Genomic DNA, 20000 nt, shown 5'->3' with positions numbered 1-20000 from the left:
ATCCAACATCCATCCATCCATCCAAACATCCATCCATCCATCCATCCATCCATCCATCCATCCATCCATCCATCCATCCTCGCGGTGACTTCTCCTCTCCTGGTTTCTCGCAGCAGACGGTGTGAGGGTTCCTCTTCATCGGCTCCAGAGGAAGACCATCCAGCTGGACGGAGGAATGCCGTCCTCTAAACAAACGTCAGGTTGGAGCAGGAAGTGTATGAAGCGGGGACAGAAGGTTGGAGGAAGTGCCGGCTGTTGAACTCAGATCATTGTTTGTTGGTCTGCAGGACACGAAGCAGCTGCAACATCTGGCTGCCTGCTCAGGACGTCTGCTGGAGTCGGACTCCACTCCTGCATTCATTCAGGAAATACCTTTAGAAACGTCGGAGCGAAGCGACAGACGCATCACCGTTTTCAGGCTGCAGAACATTCTAGAACAGCGGAGGATTATTTACAGCTCATAATGTGGTAAAAACTAAGTGATGGGGTTTCAAACAGCTGACTGGATTCACAGACGGAGAAGTGATTAAACAGAAAGACTGGAAGCAGTTTGGATCCCTCTGCCTCTGCAGAGCAGGACGTCATGAAGGAATATCAGGGAACAATCCAAGCTGGACACAGATCAGATGTGGGGCTCCTCAAGGCTCTGTACTTGGGTCACTTTTATCTACCATCTGCCTGCTCCCAACAGCTCAGCAGTTTGCCTTTATGTGTTCAGTTATTAACAGGATGATGACCATCAAACAAACACAGTGGACCGTGGGAACACACAAAGATCTCGCCCAAAACGGCCTGAAGTAGCTCAAACAAAAAATATTCCTTCATATTTAATAATGCACGTATTAAAACGCTTCACTGGATGGATGAACGGAAACCATCTTAGCGCTTCAGCAGTCTTCCACTGATTGGATGAACCTGGTTGTTCAGCCAATTACCACCAAGGAAAAGTGCTTGGATCCACTGCTCAGATGCCAGCCAATTATGGATCAATATGGATCTGATGGATCATTATGACGTTACCACCTGAACTTCAATCTAATGCCTGCAACAAGTTTTCAGCTTCTTCTCAGAGAAAATTCAAAAGATCAGAGGATTAATCTTCACATCGGCTCCAAAGCCAGAACCAAAGCTGGGCCCAAACCAAACAGATGCAGGAAAAATTACCCACTTTCAGCTGCTTCACTATAAAACCCTAGAAGAAACGATGAGTCAGTGAAGCTCCGGTTCCGATCCTCACATCTCTTTAAGAAAGTCCTGCCTGTCGTTAAGGATCTGATCCAGATAGTAACTCATCGCTCTCTTCAGCTGTTATCAACCCACTGATAAAATCACTGCTGCAGAATTACAGGCCGACCTCTGACCTCTGACCTCTGATTCATTAGCACAGCTATTGAAAAAGCTTCAACAGTTAAATAACTTCCTAACGATAATGAATCGCTTTGACTCCTTCCAGTCTGGTTTCCATGGTTACCACAGCACAAAGACGGCCTAGTCAAAGTGTTCAATGATATCCACATAAATACAGACTGTGGGAGAACCACAGTGCTGGTTCTGGTTCTGGTTCTGTTGGACCTCAGTGTTGATCAGGACATTTTACTGAACCGACTGGAGAGTTGGGTCGGACTCTCCGGTCCAGAGCTCAGCTGGTTTGAATCCTACATAAAGAACAGGGATTTCTTTGTTTCAATCGGAAACTTCTCATCAGAGAGGTCAAAGGTCACATGTGGGGAACCCCAAGGTTCAATCCTAGGACCCCTTCTTTTCAATATCTATCTGCTCCCACTGGCTCAGGTTATAAGATCAGCTACCATATCTATGATACACAGCTCTACATCACGATGTCACCAGGTGACCTTTGACCCCATCCAATCACTGAATAGATGCTGAGAACAGATCAATGTGTGGATGAGACAAAACTGAAGTTATTATCTTTGGACCCATAGACATAATATAAGGATAGACCCTCATGGCCGCTCTCGTCTATTGTCGCTGACGAGATTGAGGGCGGCCATCTTGGAGCGGGCGGCCATCTTGGAGAGGTCCACCACTCCACTCAGCGTTATGTGTTTAGCAGCACAATGACGTATCAGCGCATTTAATCGATCATAACACGCTTTTTGTTACTGGAAACCATATTCAAACATCTATCAAAGCTACATTTATTAACAATTGTATTATTTAGTATGTTTTTAATACATAGTTCAGCATAAATATGCTTAGTGGCTATAACAATAGAATGAGCATATTACAAAGCACACAGTCGTTCATAAGTTATTCAATAAATTATTCAGTAATATCAATACATATTTACATAACTATACAGACACAAATAAATAATGATTAATACTGAATAATATATATTGGATACATGTTTATATAGATATATGTTTTCCAGCCGATGAGTTCTATCTTCAGAGATTCAGCAGCTGAGATTGAGTCTAAACTCCGATGTGAGATTCATCAGTGAATCCGTCTCTCTTTATAGATTCTCCCTCTTCTTCCTCACATCGTGTCTTTAGGAAACCTTCAAAACAAAACCGGAAGATTTGGGATGTATCTTACTAGTGAAAGAATTACATATAAATAATAGTCTTTACCACCTGTGTAAACTTTGCTGGTGAATGTTATAACACATAAGTTTTATAATATGTGTTACATTGTTTTATTTTTAATATAGGCTCTTGTGTCAGATAATCTAAGTCAATGTTAGAGAATAATAATTATTTTAGATGTACAGAATCTCAGTTAGCCTTCATAGCAGCTGAACTCGTATTACATCAAACACTGTAGCTAATATTAGCTGGTATCTCGCCTGTGGACATAAATACAGTAAAGTAATATTCTAATCACAATATATACACAGTAATATGTCCATCTTACTTGTGAAATGTTGTCTGTGGAGCCTCACATCAATAGTCCATCGATCAGAACAACAATATCCTCAGTGCTGAGGCATCTGCTGCTGTTTTGGTTCAGCAAAGTAGGAGGGACGACCTCTCCAAGATGGCCGCTGTATTTCCTGCGCCGGAGCAGCCAATGCGGGGTCTACTCTATATTATGTCTATGATTGGACCTACACAGAGCACTCTAGAGTTATAGATCTAGAGTCAATGCACAGCTTCAGTTATTCCAACTAAAACCAGCGATCAGCCTGAAACCTGGGAGCAGTGATGACCTCTGACCTCTGACCTGAACCTTCAGAGCCACATACAGACGGTCACAAAGTCGGCCTTCTGTCCCCTGAAGAATCTCCAGGATCAGAACTGATGACTCAGATCAGAGAAACTCATCCAGGATTTTAAACACATTGATTCCTGCAGCAGCAAATCAACCGTCCAGATGCAGCTGATCCAGAAGCTGCTGCTGCTGTTCTGACCAGAACCAGGAGGATGGAGACATGACACCAGATCTACACCACCCAGATCTACGTAACACCAGATCTACACCACCCAGATCTACGTAACACCAGATCTACACCACCCAGATCTACATCACCTAGATCTACACCACCCAGATCTACATGACACCAGATCTACACCACCCAGATCTACATCACCCAGATCTACATGACACCAGATCTACACCACCCAGATCTACGTAACACCAGATCTACACCACCCAGATCTACGTAACACCAGATCTACACCACCCAGATCTACATCACCTAGATCTACACCACCCAGATCTACATGACACCAGATCTACATCACCCAGATCTACATCACCTAGATCTACACCACCCAGATCTACATGACACCAGATCTACATCACCCAGATCTACATGACACCAGATCTACATCACCCAGATCTACATGACACCAGATCTACATCACCCAGATCTACATCACCCAGATCTACACCACCCAGATCTACATGACACCAGATCTACATCACCCAGATCTACATGACACCAGATCTACACCACCCAGATCTACATGACACCAGATCTACATCACCCAGATCTACATGACACCAGATCTACATCACCCAGATCTACATCACCCAGATCTACATGACACCAGATCTACACCACCCAGATCTACATGACACCAGATCTACATCACCCAGATCTACATGACACCAGATCTACATGACACCAGATCTACATGACACCAGATCTACATCACCCAGATCTACACCACCCAGATCTACATGACACCAGATCTACATCACCCAGATCTACACCACCCAGATCTACATGACACCAGATCTACATCACCCAGATCTACATGACACCAGATCTACATCACCCAGATCTACATGACACCAGATCTACATGACACCAGATCTACATGACACCAGATCTACACCACCCAGATCTACATGACACCAGATCTACATGACACCAGATCTACATCACCCAGATCTACATGACACCAGATCTACATCACCCAGATCTACATGACACCAGATCTACATCACCCAGATCTACATCACCAGATCTACATCACCCAGATCTACACCTGGAGCTCAGAGGACAGACTGTAAAATGGTTCAGAACCACATTAAAGATCTGCTGCTGTGGTACCAACCTTCCTGACCCCTCAGGTTCTGGTTCTGGTTCCGCTCTGCATCCCCAGAACCAGAACCGAACGAGGAGAAGCAGCATTCAGCTTCTATGCACCACAGATCTGGAACAAACTTCCAGAAAACTGTAAAACAGCTGAAACCCTGAGAGCCTTTAACTGGACTAAACCCGTCCTGGTTAGAGCTGCTTTGACACGGGATCAGTTTGGATTTAATGACTGAATGTGACGATTTGATTGTTGATTCTCTGCTGTGTGACTTTGTGCTTTTGCTTTGTTATGATGTAAAGCTCTTTGAAATGCTGCTGAACAAATAAAATGTGATTATTATGGATCTACTGGACCGGTTCTGCAGGAGCATCCAGTCCTTGCAGCCAGACTGTCTGATGGTAGAGGTGGTGTCATGCTGTGGGCTGGGTCATCTCCTCTCTAGTCCTTCATGAACACAGGGAAGCAGCACCGGGTCAGGGCCCAGCCGGTTCTGTTGGACCGGAGCCGGGTCAGATGTTTGGGGATGGAGCGTCGTCCGGAACGTTCTGGAACGAGCCGCACAAACGGAAAGATGTGAAATGAAGAGACGCAGCGAAGCGTCAGATTTCTGCTGATGAAAACGCAGCAGCTTCAATAACGGCGGATGAAAGCAGGCCGTCCATCATGCAGCGGCGCTTCGCTCCGCTTCTTCCTCACTGCTGCATTTCTGTGGTCAACGGTTCCTCCTTTTAAATCAACATGTGGTCGCAGCTACATCCACATGACAACAACATACCAGAGTTATTACTGGCCGCTCAGCCGCATCCAGACTCAACCAGCTCCTGATTAAACACAGAGCCAGACTCAGATCCAGATCCGGCTCCAGATCCAGACTCAGATCCAGATCCGGCTCCAGATCCAGACTCAGATCCAGATTCAGCTCCAGATCCAGACTTAGATCCAGATTCAGATTCAGATTCAAACTCAGCTCCAGATCCAGACTCAGCTCCAGATTCAGATCCAGACTCAGCTCCAGATCTAGCGCCAGATCCAGATTCTGAATCATTCATACTCAGATCCGGATCCAGATTCGGCTCCAGATCCAACTCCAGCTCCAGCTCCAGATTCAGATTCGGCTCCAGATCCAGATCCAGATTCGGCTCCAGATCCAGATTCAGATTCGGCTCCAGATCCAGATTTAGATTCGGCTCCAGATCCAGATTCAGATTCGGCTCCAGATCCAGATTTAGATTCGGCTCCAGATCCAGATCCAGATCCAGATTCGGCTCCAGATCCAGATCCAGATCCAGATTCGGCTCCAGATCCAGATCCAGATTCGGCTCCAGATCCAGATTCAGATCCAGATCCAGATCCAGATCCAGATTCAAACTCAGCTCCAGCTCCAGCTCCAGATTCTGCTCCTGCTGCCCACCAGCAGGGGAGCCCCGGGCAGCAGCCCTGAGGAACGCCTCAGCAACAGGCGGGAGCGTCAGGAAGTGCAGAGAACAGCCGCGCTCCCGCTTCTTCATTCTGCTGTAAAAATATCCGCAAAGTAACCAGAGAGAAGCAGAACTGACTGAAACAGAAACTCATCAAGGAGCCGGAAACACAGCAGGAACCAGAGCGAAACAGAAAGCTGCTCTCTGCTTCCAGAAGGAGAAATGAGGAGGAAATCCTGGCAGCCATCTGGACGTGTCCGTCTCTGCGGGGACATGGAGACCAAAACAGACGGGGACTCCAACTGTCCTGGACTCAGAGACGTTTTCCTGTCTGAGTCTTTTCTCTGTTCTGCAGACATGTCCCTCCGTCTCGTCCCTCCGGTCCTCCGTCTTGTCTCCGTCTCCTCTGCAGGGAGGGAGATGACCTCTGACCTCAGGCGGAGGAGCGTCCCTGTGAGTCCCGTTCAGGAGGAAACATCTCCTCGGCTTCTGGAGCCTCTCTCAGATTTATTTGGCTCCGTTATCGCTGACAGTAGAGACACTCAGAGGTCAAAGGTCGGCGTAACGGATGAGCCAAAAGTGAAGCGGGATGCATTAAAGGTGCCTCTTTATCTGAGCTGTAAATCCCTGCAGACAGCGAAGGCCTCAGCAGAGCCTCGCCAGGCGTCGTCATGGCGACCAGATCGGACAGCGTTCACCTGATCGCTGCGACCTTTCACCTTCAAACGCAGGAGGAACCGATGAACCAATCAGATTCAGGATAATAAACATGATGTCAATGAGAGTCAATTCAAATAGAAATATAAAATATGACGTCATCAAATATGCAAAAAGTTAACTTTCAATTTTCTGAATATTTTATTTTTTATAGTTCTGATGTTTCATTTTAGAGTTTTTATTATTTCTATCCATCATCCATCCAACATCCATCCATCCATCCATCATCCATCCAACATCCATCCATCCATCATCCATCCATCCATCCAACAACCATCCATCCATCCATCCAACATCCAACATCCATCATCCATCCATCCATCATCCATCCAACATCCATCATCCATCCAACATCCATCCATCCATCATCCATCCATCCATCCAACAACCATCCATCCATCCATCCAACATCCAACATCCATCATCCATCCATCCATCATCCATCCAACATCCATCCATCCATCCATCATCCATCCATCCATCATCCAACATCCATCATCCATCCATCCATCATCCACCCATCCAACATCCATCCATCATCCAACATCCATCCATCCATCCAACAAACATCCATCCATCCATCCATCCATCCATCATCCATCCATCCACCCATCCAACATCCATCCATCATCCAACATCCATCCATCCATCCAACAACCATCCATCCATCCATCCATCCAACATCCATCCATCCCTCATCCATCCATCCATCATCCATCCAACATCCATCCATCATCCAACCATCCATCCAACATCCAACATCCATCCATCTAACATCCATCCAACATCCAACATCCATCCATCTAACATCCATCATCCACCCATCCAACATCCATCATCCACCCATCCAACATCCATCCATCATCCAACATCCATCCACCCATCCAACATCCATCATCCACCCATCCAACATCCATCCATCATCCAACATCCATCCATCCATCCAACATCCATCCATCCAACATCCATCCATCCAACATCCATCCATCATCCAACATCCATCCATCCATCCAACATCCATCCATCCAACATCCATCCATCCATCATCCATCCAACATCCATCCATCATCCAACCATCCATCCAACATCCAACATCCATCCATCTAACATCCATCCACCCATCCAACATCCATCATCCACCCATCCAACATCCATCCATCATCCAACATCCATCCACCCATCCAACATCCACCCATCCAACATCCATCCATCATCCAACATCCATCCATCCATCCAACATCCATCCATCCAACATCCATCATCCATCCATCCAACATCCATCCATCCATCCATCCCTCATCCATCCATCATCCATCTAACATCCATCCATCCATCCAACATCCATCCATCCAACATCCATCCAACAACCATCCATCCATCCAACATCCATCCAACAACCATCCATCCATCCATCCATCCATCCAACATCCATCCATCCATCCATCCCTCATCCATCCAACATCCAACATCCATCCAACAACCATCCATCCATCCCTCATCCATCCAACATCCAACATCCATCCAACATCCAACATCCATCCAACATCCATCCATCCATCCAACATCCATCCATCCATCCATCCCTCATCCATCCAACATCCATCCATCCAACATCCATCCAACAACCATCCAACATCCATCCAACAACCATCCATCCATCCAACATCCATCATCCATCCATCCATCCAACAACCATCCATCCAACATCCAACATCCATCATCCATCCATCCATCCAACATCCACCCATCCATCCAACCATCCAACATCCATCCAACATCCATCCATCCAACATCCATCCATCATCCATCCAACATCCATCATCCATCCATCCATCCAACATCCACCCATCCATCCAACCATCCATCCAACCATCCAACATCCATCCAACCATCCATCCAACCATCCAACATCCATCCATCCATCCATCCATCCATCCAACATCCATCCATCCATCCATCCAACATCCATCCAACATCCATCCATCATCCATCCATCCATCCAACAACCATCCATCCATCCAACATCCATCCATCCATCCAACATCCACCCATCCAACCATCCATCCATCCATCCATCCAACATCCATCCATCCATCCATCCAACATCCATCCATCCAACATCCATCCATCCCTCATCCATCCAACATCCATCCATCATCCAACATCCATCCATCCATCCACCCATCCATCCCTCATGCCGTACAGGCTACCCATCGTCCATCCTCATCCGCTCTTTCCCTCAAAGTTTCCCCGGACATCTGAACAAGCAGAGCCGATCGATCGATTTGTTCCTGAAGAGAATTTGATCCCCGTTGCTGCGACCAGAACTTCAGATGCATCAGAAGGAGTTTCCTGTAAAAAGGTGCCGTGTGCTTGTTGTCCTTTACAAAACAAAAAAACTGCTTTCCGTTTGTCTTTTAGTCCCCTTGTGTTAAAAGAAACAAAAGAAAAATCAGTTTTTATCTGAAAAATGGACGACATGAACAGACGGTTCAGGAGGTTTAACCCCTTGAGGTCCGTCATCAGAACTGTCCACTTCCTCTCCATGCTCCTTCCTGCTGCATCTCAGTCCCCAGCTGAAGAAATGTCCATGATGCGTTTGCCTTCGATGAAACCAAACGGGCCCTGAAGCCTGCAGCTTCGCCTTCTTGTCTTGCTTTCCAGTCTTCTGGTGTCAAATCTTCAGAGAAGCGAAGTCCTCCTGCCTGGCAGATGGGAGAAGTTTGAGTTTTTCTCCAGATGTTGTGTCTCCAGGTTCGTCTCACTAACAGGATGATGATCTTTCTGTCCGGTATCCACCACTCTGTGAACCACATCAACCTCCTGAAGCCAAATCAGGTGCAGTTTTGCACAGAAAAGCCTCCACTTCTTCTCAGACGTTCTCACTAGACTTTTCCTTCTTTCCTCTTAAGCACCATCGTCTTTTATATCTTTCACTATTCAGGACTCCTTCTTTCAACTGCATGTTCTCTTTGGAGAGTGAATCCACTTGTTTTCTTTTAGCTCCTCTGAGTTGAGCTGAACCGACTAGCCGCTAGCACAGCACTGTGCTGCTTCATTCGGATGCCATCTTCTTCCCTGCGGTCATCAACTTTCTGTCCTAAGGAGCTAATAGCGCTCAGAACAGCCTCCGTGTTCATTTCTTCCTGGGACGCAGCTTTGGCTGTTCTTTTCCCCATGTGTGTTTTTCAGCAGTGCTGGTCGGGGTACCGGCTTCCCTCTCCCGTTAGCTGCAGCTGACTCCATTGTTGAATGCAGAGTTTTGACTGCAGGCGGGAAACTTGTTGCTTTTCTTCATACTTCAAGCTGAGTACTGATATGTCAGATATTTACTAGTAGTTTACTCCATAAATTAACTTAGAATCGGGACTACCCTGTCCGCCATAGCGCTCCGCCTCCCCCGTAGCCCAAGCCCACCTCGCTGCAGCCAACAGGAAGGGGCGGGACGGACCGCTGCCAGTCAGACCTTATTTGGAAATGGGACCATTGCACTCCGGAAGTGAAGGGGGCGCTATTTCCTATATTATCCGCGGTCTCCAGCTTTTATTTTGTTTTGAAATTTGTGATATATCTTCATCTTTAGGAAGGAGTTTCTCTCTCAGCATGTATTTGAATTTCTCTATTTACTTCGGTGCAGCTCACAGTTCTTACATTGTGTAACTTTCTATTTATTTATTTTATAATGGTAATAATTTAAAATAAATAAAATCAGTGCTACCCATAAATCCGTCCTACCTTGTGATTATGTCACAATCTGCTGACTCAGCAGATTTCCCATAAATACGTCCTACCTGTGGAAGTTTCGTTTCATGTGTTTTACAAACCAGATTCCAAAAAAGGTGGGACACTAAACAAATTGTGAATAAAAACTGAATGCAGTGATGTGGAGGTGCCAACATCTAATATTTATTCACAACAGATCACAAATCACAGATCAAAAGTTTAAACTGAGAGAATGTTTCATTTAAGGGAAAAATATTTTTCAAAATTTCATGACGTCAACAAATCCTCAAAAAGTTGGACACGGCCATTTTTACCACTGTGGCGTCTCCACTTCTCCTGTCTGGGGACAGAGGAGACGAGTTTCTCAGGTTTAGAAATAGGACTGGTCTCCCATCAGGCCTCTAACTGTTCAGTCGTCTTGGACATTCTTTGTCCACCTTCCTCTTTATGATGCGCCAAATGTTCTCTATAGGTGAAAGACCTGGACAGCAGGCTGGACATTTCAGGACCCGGATCCGTCCCCTCGTAGCCATGATGCTGTGATTGCTGCAGAATGTGGTCTGGCATCATGTTGTTGAAACATGCAGGGTCTTCCCTGAAAGAGACGTCTAGATATGTTGTTCTAGAACCTGAACATAGTTCTCTGCATTAATGGTCCTTTCCAGACATGCAAGCTGTCCAGGCCACCAGCGCTCATGCAACCCCAGACCATCAGTGATGAACGGAGCGTTGATAACAACTTGGGTTATCCTGGTCCTCTCTGGTCCGGAGGACATGGCGTCCCAGTGTCCATAAAGAACTTCAAACCATGACTCATCTGACCACAGAACAGTCGTCCATTTTGCCTCCCTCCATTTTAAATGACTCCTGGTCCAGTGCAAACGGCTGAGCTGGTGGAGCTTAGAAATGGCTTCCTCTTTGTAGAGTTTCAGCTGCAGCGGTGGATGGATTGTGTTCACTGACGATGCTTTCTGGAAGTTTTCCTGAGCCCAGACTGTTATTTCCTTGACGTTCCTGTTTGAGGCGCAGTGACGTTTCAGGGCCCAGAGATCACGAGCATCAGTAGTTTTACGGCCTTGACCTTTACGCACAGCGATTGTTCCAGATTCTCTGGATCTGCTGATGATGTTCTGCTCGGTTGATGATGGTAACTTAAAAGTCTTTCCTGTTTTATGCTGGGTTCCACCATTCTGGTATTGCTGCACCATCTTTCTGCGCAACGATGGTGGAATTGGTGATCCTCTTTCCATCCTGGCTTCAGAGAGACACTGACCCTCTAAGAAGCTTTTTATACCCAATCATGTTATCAATTGACCTGATTAGTGTTAATTGGTCTTCCAGCTGTTTGTTATGTTCAATTTCCTTTTTCCAGCCACTGATTGCTACTTGTCCCAACTTTTTGGGATTTGTAGACACTGTGAAATTTTGAATCAACATATTTTTCCTTTAAAATGTTACATTTACTCAGATTAAACTTTTGATCTGCCATCTATGTTCTATTATGAATAAAATATTAGATGTTGGCACCTCCACATCACTGCATTCAGTTTTTATTCACAATTCGTTTAGTGTCCCAACTTTATTGGAAGCTGGTTTGTATTTCATCGAAGATCACGGTAAGCTTTATTTCATTTATTTTATTCCTGGCTTTCATTAAGCTGCTGTATTACTTAATGTTTTAGTTTACATGACAGCAGCTTGTAAATATATTTATGGTTTTAGTTTGTTGTCTGCGATGTCGTCACTACTGTAAACAAGTTATTGTTTAGCGGTTAATAGCTGGGTTTCAATCCTGTGACCCTGATGAAGCGCAAAATTCAGATGTAGGTCCGGAAAGGGATTTCTCCGGTTCAAAACACAGCAAAGTTGATCACGACGAGTAGCGAACGCCCTAAATGGGCTGGAACAGCAGAGGCATCTCGAAAAATACGCATATATTTAGGACAGGATTCGTCTCAACACTGTGAAAAAGACTTGTAATCTTGAGGATTTACCCGCATTGAGGCGATAAACATAACTAACTACCTGCAGACCTCATGTTATACGATGAGCCAGAAGAAAGTTTTCCAATCAGTCATTTAGTCTCAGGTTGGGTCACATGTAGGATCAAAAGAATTGCAGATGGAGGCGGACAGGGAGCGTTCAGATAAAATATGGAGGATGCGACGTCATCCTGTCAGAACAGGAAGCTGGAGGTTCAGCTGAACGAGAAGAAGAAAGTCTGGGTGAGGAAAGCTTGACGTTAAATCTCCTGGCAGGACTCTGAGGCCCGGTCGCACTGAATCCTCATTCTTGTCGTGTTTTTGCTGTGAGGCGGGTCGGAGTTTCACCTGCAGGTGTTGAAACCAGGTTTGTTGCTTCAGGCGGTTTTGAAAGCTGCCGATCACGAGGACAGTTCTTCTTCGTTGGTGTGCTGTGGTCAGGTAGTTCTGCAAACCTGCCGCCGTTTACGGGATGAGGCCAGGCGATTGGCTAAGAGCCAGCCAAACAGGAAGTTACAACGTTTGAAGACAAAGTTCATTAACTTTTTTTTTCTTTATTGATAATAAAGGGGTTTACAAAACAGCAAAATTAACAACACAAATAACAAAACAGACAATAATACCAAAGCACAAATAAATCAAAAAGTATATAAACAAAGTCAGAAAGATGTTAAAGTGGGAGCACATAACGTTGTCTGAATGGCTTTTCTATTTCTTGAATACTGAAGATATTTAATGTATTGTTTGAATTCCTCTTTAAAGGCTGAAAAGCGAGGTTTCTGATTTGAGAATTTAGATTTATGTATATGATATTTAGCAACCTAATTAATTAGGTTAATAATATAAAACTGTTTTGTTTGATTGGTGGGATAATAGAAGAAACATGTTTACATAAGTGTGGGAAAAGTCATTTATAAAGTTTATTAGCACCAGCAGATACCTGGCTGCGGTGACGTCACAGCACACCGCTAGCTAACGGCTAGCAGCTAACGGCTAGCAGCTAACGGCTAACAGCTAGCAGCTAACGGCTAACAGCTAACCAGCATGCGTCCCTGCTCTGTCCCTGTGAGTTCCTGTCTTAATTCTCCAGCCTGGAACACCTAAAGACCTTAATGCTCTTACCGCTCAGCGCCTGTGCCAGCTGGAGTCCAGACCCAGGGCAGGCGGCCCCCGGGGGCCACGGGGCCGTGACGTCATCGTTCCTAAACTGGGAATTAAGGCTCCAAAGTCCAGCGTAGCTCAGCTGTTTGAAGTTTTCTGTTGAAATGCAACCAAAAATTGTGATTAAACGCCTTTTCTGTTATTTCTGTTAAAGGGCAGCTGAGGACAGATTACTGGAGCCGGCTGAGGGCCGGGAACCAGCCGGGCCCCAGCCGGGCCCTCAGCCGGGCCCCGGCTGGGCCCCGGCTGGGCAGAACCTCCTGAGCTTCACTGGACCGACGGAAACGGCAGAGAAAGTTTGGAGGTCTCTGAAGATTCAAGTTCAAATAGATTCAGTTTCTTGGTGGCATTTAGTTTGTTCCTGTGGTTCTGGATCAAACCTGGTTCTGGATCAAACTAAACCTGGTTCTGGATCAAACTAAACCTGGTTCTGGATCAAACCTGGTTCTGGATCAAACTAAACCTGGTTCTGGATCAAACTAAACCTGGTTCTGGATCAAACCTGGTTCTGGATCAAACTAAACCTGGTTCTGGATCAAACCTGGTTCTGGATCAAACCTGGTTCTGGATCAAACCTGGTTCTGTGTTAATCTGTAAATTTATCAGCTACAGTTTTTCTATCTAGAGAATAAAAATTAATCTGTAATTCATTCAGTCAGTTCAAGATCTTTACTCTGAACTCAGAATCCATCAGCAGGACGAGCAGAACCAGAACCCCAAACCATCAGAACCTTAAAACATCAGAACCTTAAAAACATCAGAACCTTAAAACCATCAGAACCTTAAAAACATCAGAACCTTAAAAACATCAGAACCTTAAAACCATCAGAACCTTAAAAACATCAGAACCTTAAAACCACCAGAACCCCAAACCATCAGAACCTTAAAACATCAGAACCTTAAAACCATCAGAACCTTAAAACCATCAGAACCTTAAAACATCAGAACCTTAAAACCATCAGAACCTTAAAACCATCAGAACCTTAAAACCATCAGAACCTTAAAACCATCAGAACCCCAAACCATCAGAACCTTAAAACCATCAGAACCTTAAAACCATCAGAACCTTAAAACCATCAGAACCTTAAAACCATCAGAACCTTAAAACCATCAGAACCTTAAAACCATCAGAACCTTAAAACATCAGAACCTTAAAACCATCAGAACCTTAAAACCATCAGAACCTTAAAACATCAGAACCTTAAAACCATCAGAACCTTAAAACCATCAGAACCGGTTCTGGTTTGAACTAAGTGACCTTTAAAAAGTGAGCAGCATGAAACTAAACAATCTCACCCTGCAGGATTTTATTTACTTCCCCTGATGACACACACACACACACACACACACACACACACACACACACACACACACACACACACACACACACGCGCGCGGCCCGCCTGCCCCCCCATGATGACTCGTCCCATGATTTAGGTGACAGTTTGTGCTGATTGATGACTCGGCGCGCTGGAGGTTCATTTGCCTCGTTCCTCCTCAACCACAGAGCAGAAAAACACGCCGCCCTGCCAAACCCGCAGAACCGGGTCAGAACCACCCTGCGTAGGTGAGGCCGAGCGAGAGGGGGGGAGAGAGAGAAGGGGGCGTGGCCTCACGGCTCTGCAGCAGCGTGGAGAGGCCTGCAGGCTGAGTGGAAACGCCGACTCAGCAGATGGAAAGAGACATGAAGGTTTCCTGCTTTGGGTCGGTCACCTGGCCAGCTGTGGGTCAGGTGACCACCTGTCAGCATCTAAGCCCCGCCCATCAGGATAACTCAAATCTTACTCAGCAGAAAAGAGGGAACCAAACATCCAGCTTCTATGTTCCACAGATCTGGAACAAACTTCCAGAAAACTGAAAAACTGCAGAAACGGCGAGTTCCCTTAGGGCAGGGGTGTCCCGGCGGTCCGACGGTCCCGGCGGTCCAGGCGGTCCGACGGTCCAGGCGGTCCGGCATCCTGCATGTTTTAGTCTCTCCCTGGTTTTACACACCTGCACACATGATGCTCATCAGAGGCCTGAGCAGAAACTGAGGAGGTTGTTGAGCCACCAGGGAGACTAAAATACGCAGGATGCCGGACCGCCGGGACCACCAGGAACGCCGGGACCACCAGGACCCACTTTGGACACCCTGCCTTAGAGCGTGGAGGACCCAGCAGCTGGAGGACCTGGAGTTCTGATTGGTGGCGTTCGGATGGCGGCTGAGCGCTCAGAGGGCGGCCATCAGATGACGGCGTTTGATGATGACATCACTTGGGGCAACCGCATTAATTTTAGCGAGCAGTGACAGAGTCACAGGAGAGGAAGCAGCAGCCTCGTGGTGAGGATGACTCACGATGGAGTCAGGACTCTTCCTCACATGGGGCCCGCCGCCCACACGGGGCCCGCCGCCCACACGGGGCCCGCCGCCCACACGGGGCCCGCCGCCCACACGGGGCCCGCCGCCCACACGGGGCCCGCCGCCCACACGGGGCCCGCCGCCGCCCGCCGCCACGTCAGGATCCAGTCAGGATCCACTGGCTTCTTCTCCCTGATTGGCTGCTGGGTCAGAGTGAGTTCAGAGAAGAGAGGTCCTGAATCTGTTTACAGGAGCGACTGTTGGGTGGAAACCATGGAAACCGCGGAGCGTCAGGACATCTCCTTCATGAAGCTTCCTGCTTCTCTCCAGTCTGGGTTATTTTCCGTCACCATAACCGGTGCTGCAATAAATCATCCCAGAGGTTATTGAATAAACGGTAATATTGTTGTTTTGAGACCGTTTTAAAGAAATATAATGGTTATGTCAAAACAAGCTTCAAATTCTAATGAACTCTGGAACTGTGTGACGGACCGGGCAGGAGAAGGAGTCATGCACAGGTTTAATTCTAACGTTAAAAAGAACTGTTTTCATTTAACCCAAAACAGAAACGTGACAAAGTTGAACCAATAAAAGACGTCAAAGTAACAAATAAACTCAGACAGACGGACCTGCCTAAACGAGACATCCTGGCTGATCCGGCAGCATAGAAATGGGTTTTCTGACCGTAGCATGAGAAACTCCCATCCTTCATGCTGAGCAGAGGAACGGACCGATTTGCCGTCTCCACCTCTTTGTTCCAGCTTCGGTCCTTAGCAGCAAGCAAAACAGTGTAAATGAAAATGTGTTGCATTTAAACCAAAACCAGTTACTCTGTAAATTAAATCCTGTATGTAAAGAAACAAAATACAAATGTGGAGAGACTGAAGCACTGTGTGACTGGATGTGTGTGACTGGATGTGTGTGACTGGATGTGTGTGGCTGGATGTGTGTGACTGGATGTGTGTGGCTGGATGTGTGTGACTGGATGTGTGTGACTGGATGTGTGTGACTGGATGTGTGTGACTGGATGTGTGTGGCTGGATGTGTGTGGCTGGATGTGTGTGGCTGGACGGCAGCCACAGACTGGAAGACATTTTAAATATCCGACATGGAGCTTTGGACGTTTACGTCTCGCGGAGTCGCTCGGCGCCATCTTTGGTGGCCACAGACCAAAACAATCGAGTCGGAACTCCACCGGTGTTTTCTTACCGACTGCAGCGAAGTTGTTTTCAGGTTGGATCCTGGATGTTCGCGCTCCGAGGAGTAAGGGGCGTTTAGCTAAAGGTTGAGCCGATTTATGAACGCTAATTTCAGCCAGCTGTTCTCCACTGCTCCCTCCCCAAGCCCTGCCAGCATGCCCAGGTGGGCCCCATCCTTTTGCCCATATGGGGCCCACCTGGGCATGCTGGCAGGGGAGGTTCACATCCGGACCGTTAATTTCCAAACACTCCTGTAAATAAATGCCTCGTCTTGTGACCAACTGATGCTAAAAGTGTTAATTCATGCTGTTACACGAGGCACACTGTCCTGTTAAGTCATATTCAATATTTTAAATCATTTTAATGTGAAACGTTTTCAATAGCTTCCAAATCGTGCCATTAACTCAACATGTGTGTGAAATTGGCGTCTCATTTTCCCTCCCTGCGTATTTAACCCTCCTGTTGTCTTTGTCTCGTCGGATCCTATTTATTTCATTACATGTTTATTACCTGAAATATTTAAACATCACATTTTGACTTTAAATGTGATTCATTTCTTCACCTACATGCAGCTTGAAGAGCTTGAATCAAACGATTCATGAATGTTTAATACATTAATGATTAAATGAGAGAAAACAGCCACTTCCTACCCAAATGGTTCCTGTTCAGTCTGCAGCTGATCTTCTCTCCTGGTTTCTTCCTCCTCAGTCTCTCCAACTTGCTCCTCTTCTGTTACTGTGTTTTCATCATTTATCTCTTCTGGGGTAAATAATGAAAACAGTCTCAGTAACTTGTTGATGGTTTCGCCTCTTTAACTGACGCCATGTCGGTCCGACGTGCCGTTGACCTCAGTGACCCTCATTCAGCGCTGGACCCAGTCAGGATGGAGCTCATCCATGTCACATATCAGAACATATCAGTATTAAAGCTGTAAACCTGATAACACTAGTAAAATAGTTACTTCACAATAACGTCATAACCTCGATGTCCACTGACAAAACTCAGACTGTTCTACCTAAACAACATGAGCCCGACCTAAATGAGCTCAACAGAAACGGAACATGAACACTCGGACAAAATCACAGAGAAATAAATTATGACACAAAACCAACAAAGCGAATTCAGACACTCACCAGAATGAAATGTGTGGAGCAAAGCTGCAGGTATCTGGGGATGTTGGAGAAGGTAAATATCAGGACGTCTCACCGCTGATCCAGGACATTGTCTCCTTCTCGTTAGCTCCGTTAGCTTAGCTCCGTTAGCTTAGCTCCGTTAGCTTAACGCCGTTAGCTTAGCTCCGTTAGCTTAGCTCCGTTAGCTTAGCTCCGTTAGCTTAACGCCGTTAGCTTAGCCTCCTCAGCTTAGCCTCCTCAGCTTAGCCTCCTCACGTTGTTTCAAGCAGGAAAACAGTGAAACTAAAGTCCGTTTTCCATCTTTTTACCGTTTCAGTCGTGTGATCGGACATTACAGACAATAACGCAGCAGGTTCGCACCATAGCTAAAGTATTTTAAGTAACTTGGATTAAAAAAAGACTGTTGTTTTTGTCGGTTATGTTTATGGGCCCCAAAGATGGCGCTGATGTCCCTGCGTCTGCAGCAGCGACGTCACGCTCCACAGCTCTATAAATAAACACAATCCATAAAGAAATAAAATGAATGATGACGTTTCTGAAAACACCAGACTTTTATCATAGAAACAGAAAAACAATAAATCAATTATAATTCATGAAGCGTGCTACCTGTTAGCATTCAGATGCTATTGAGGCTAGCTTAGCTTCGCTGGTAGGCTAACTGCTGTTCGCACAACTCAAACACAACAACAGTGTTTTATCCGTCAGATCTTAGAAGCAGCTTCATCGCTGCTGTTAGCAATGCAGCTGTGCGTCGGATTTACAGGCGTACCAGAAACACATGAATACAAAGGTTCCGCCTCGGGACTTCAGCGTGTCTCAGTCCTGACTCTGACGTGCCTTCCTACTGTGGCGGGAATCACCATGGCAACCAGTGACTCCACCGGACGCCTTATTGGTTCAGTTCTGACGTCAGCCCGACCCGTCGGATCACACTGGGTTGGCTGCACTCTGCAGGGGCCTGATGCAGGTCAAAGGTCAAAAATGTTTTCTTTCAATATTCAGAGTTTCTGTCTGATTCCTTCAACTTTTCAGTGTTAACTTTTCCTCTCCTACCAGCAGAAAACCTGACAGACGTTCATCCTCAGCGCTAGCTGAGCCTGAGCCTGAGGAGGAGGAGGAGGAGGAGGAGGAGGAGGAGGAGGAGGAGGAGGAGGAGGAGGAGGAGGAGGAGGAGGAGGAGGAGGAGGAGGAGGAGGAGGATTTATGGCTGAGCTAATAGAGCTTATCTTCCAACAGGGGAGGAAACAAACTCCATAAAGTCCCGGCGGAGTGAGTCAGTGTGAGCCTGAACCATATCAGGCGTCTCTGTGAGAGCCAGCAGCCGTGCACGTGCTCGTGCACGTGAGCACGTGCACGTGAGGGTGAGAGCAAACAGACGCCTGATGTTTGCAGCATTTCTGAGAAAGTTTTCATCTGAGAGGAAAACAAACCAGTTAAAACACTAAAAACAGCTTCGAGCAAATAAGACGTAAGAACCAGCTTCAGTATGGACATGGGGACATGGAGACATGGAGACATGAGGGCATGGGGACATGAGGACATGGGGACATGGAGACATGGAGACATGGGGACATGGGGACATGAGGACATGGGGACATGGAGACATGGAGACATGGGGACATGGGGACATGGAGACATGGGGACATGGAGACATGGAGACATGGGGACATGGAGACATGGGGACATGGAGACATGGGGACATGGAGACATGGAGACATGAGGGCATGGGGACATGAGGACATGGGGACATGGAGACATGGAGACATGGGGACATGGGGACATGAGGACATGGGGACATGGAGACATGGAGAC

At 46.4% G+C, this 20000-nt stretch overlaps 1 long non-coding RNA gene across 2 annotated transcripts; it reads right to left on the bottom strand.

The window, feature by feature from the left end:
• Positions 1-4602: 4602 nt before the first annotated feature.
• On the bottom strand, positions 4603-17789 carry LOC103460081 (uncharacterized). 2 transcript variants are annotated; one of them, XR_014087054.1, is made up of 6 exons: positions 17706-17789; positions 16486-16625; positions 13480-13614; positions 12706-12847; positions 12401-12576; positions 4603-5062 (listed from the first exon to the last, which is right to left on the bottom strand). It is a non-coding gene; the product is annotated as an uncharacterized LOC103460081 (long non-coding RNA). The 2 variants fall into 2 exon arrangements; XR_532851.3 differs by lacking the exon at positions 4603-5062 and having other exon boundaries at positions 12335-12576.
• Positions 17790-20000: the final 2211 nt, after the last annotated feature.

Source organism: Poecilia reticulata, chromosome 3, assembly GCF_904066995.2.
Source record: "Poecilia reticulata chromosome 3, P_reticulata-male-v2, whole genome shotgun sequence".
NCBI lineage: Eukaryota > Metazoa > Chordata > Actinopteri > Cyprinodontiformes > Poeciliidae > Poecilia > Poecilia reticulata.
Note: the sequence above shows the minus strand (reverse complement) of the source record. Positions and strands in the feature narration are given on the sequence as shown.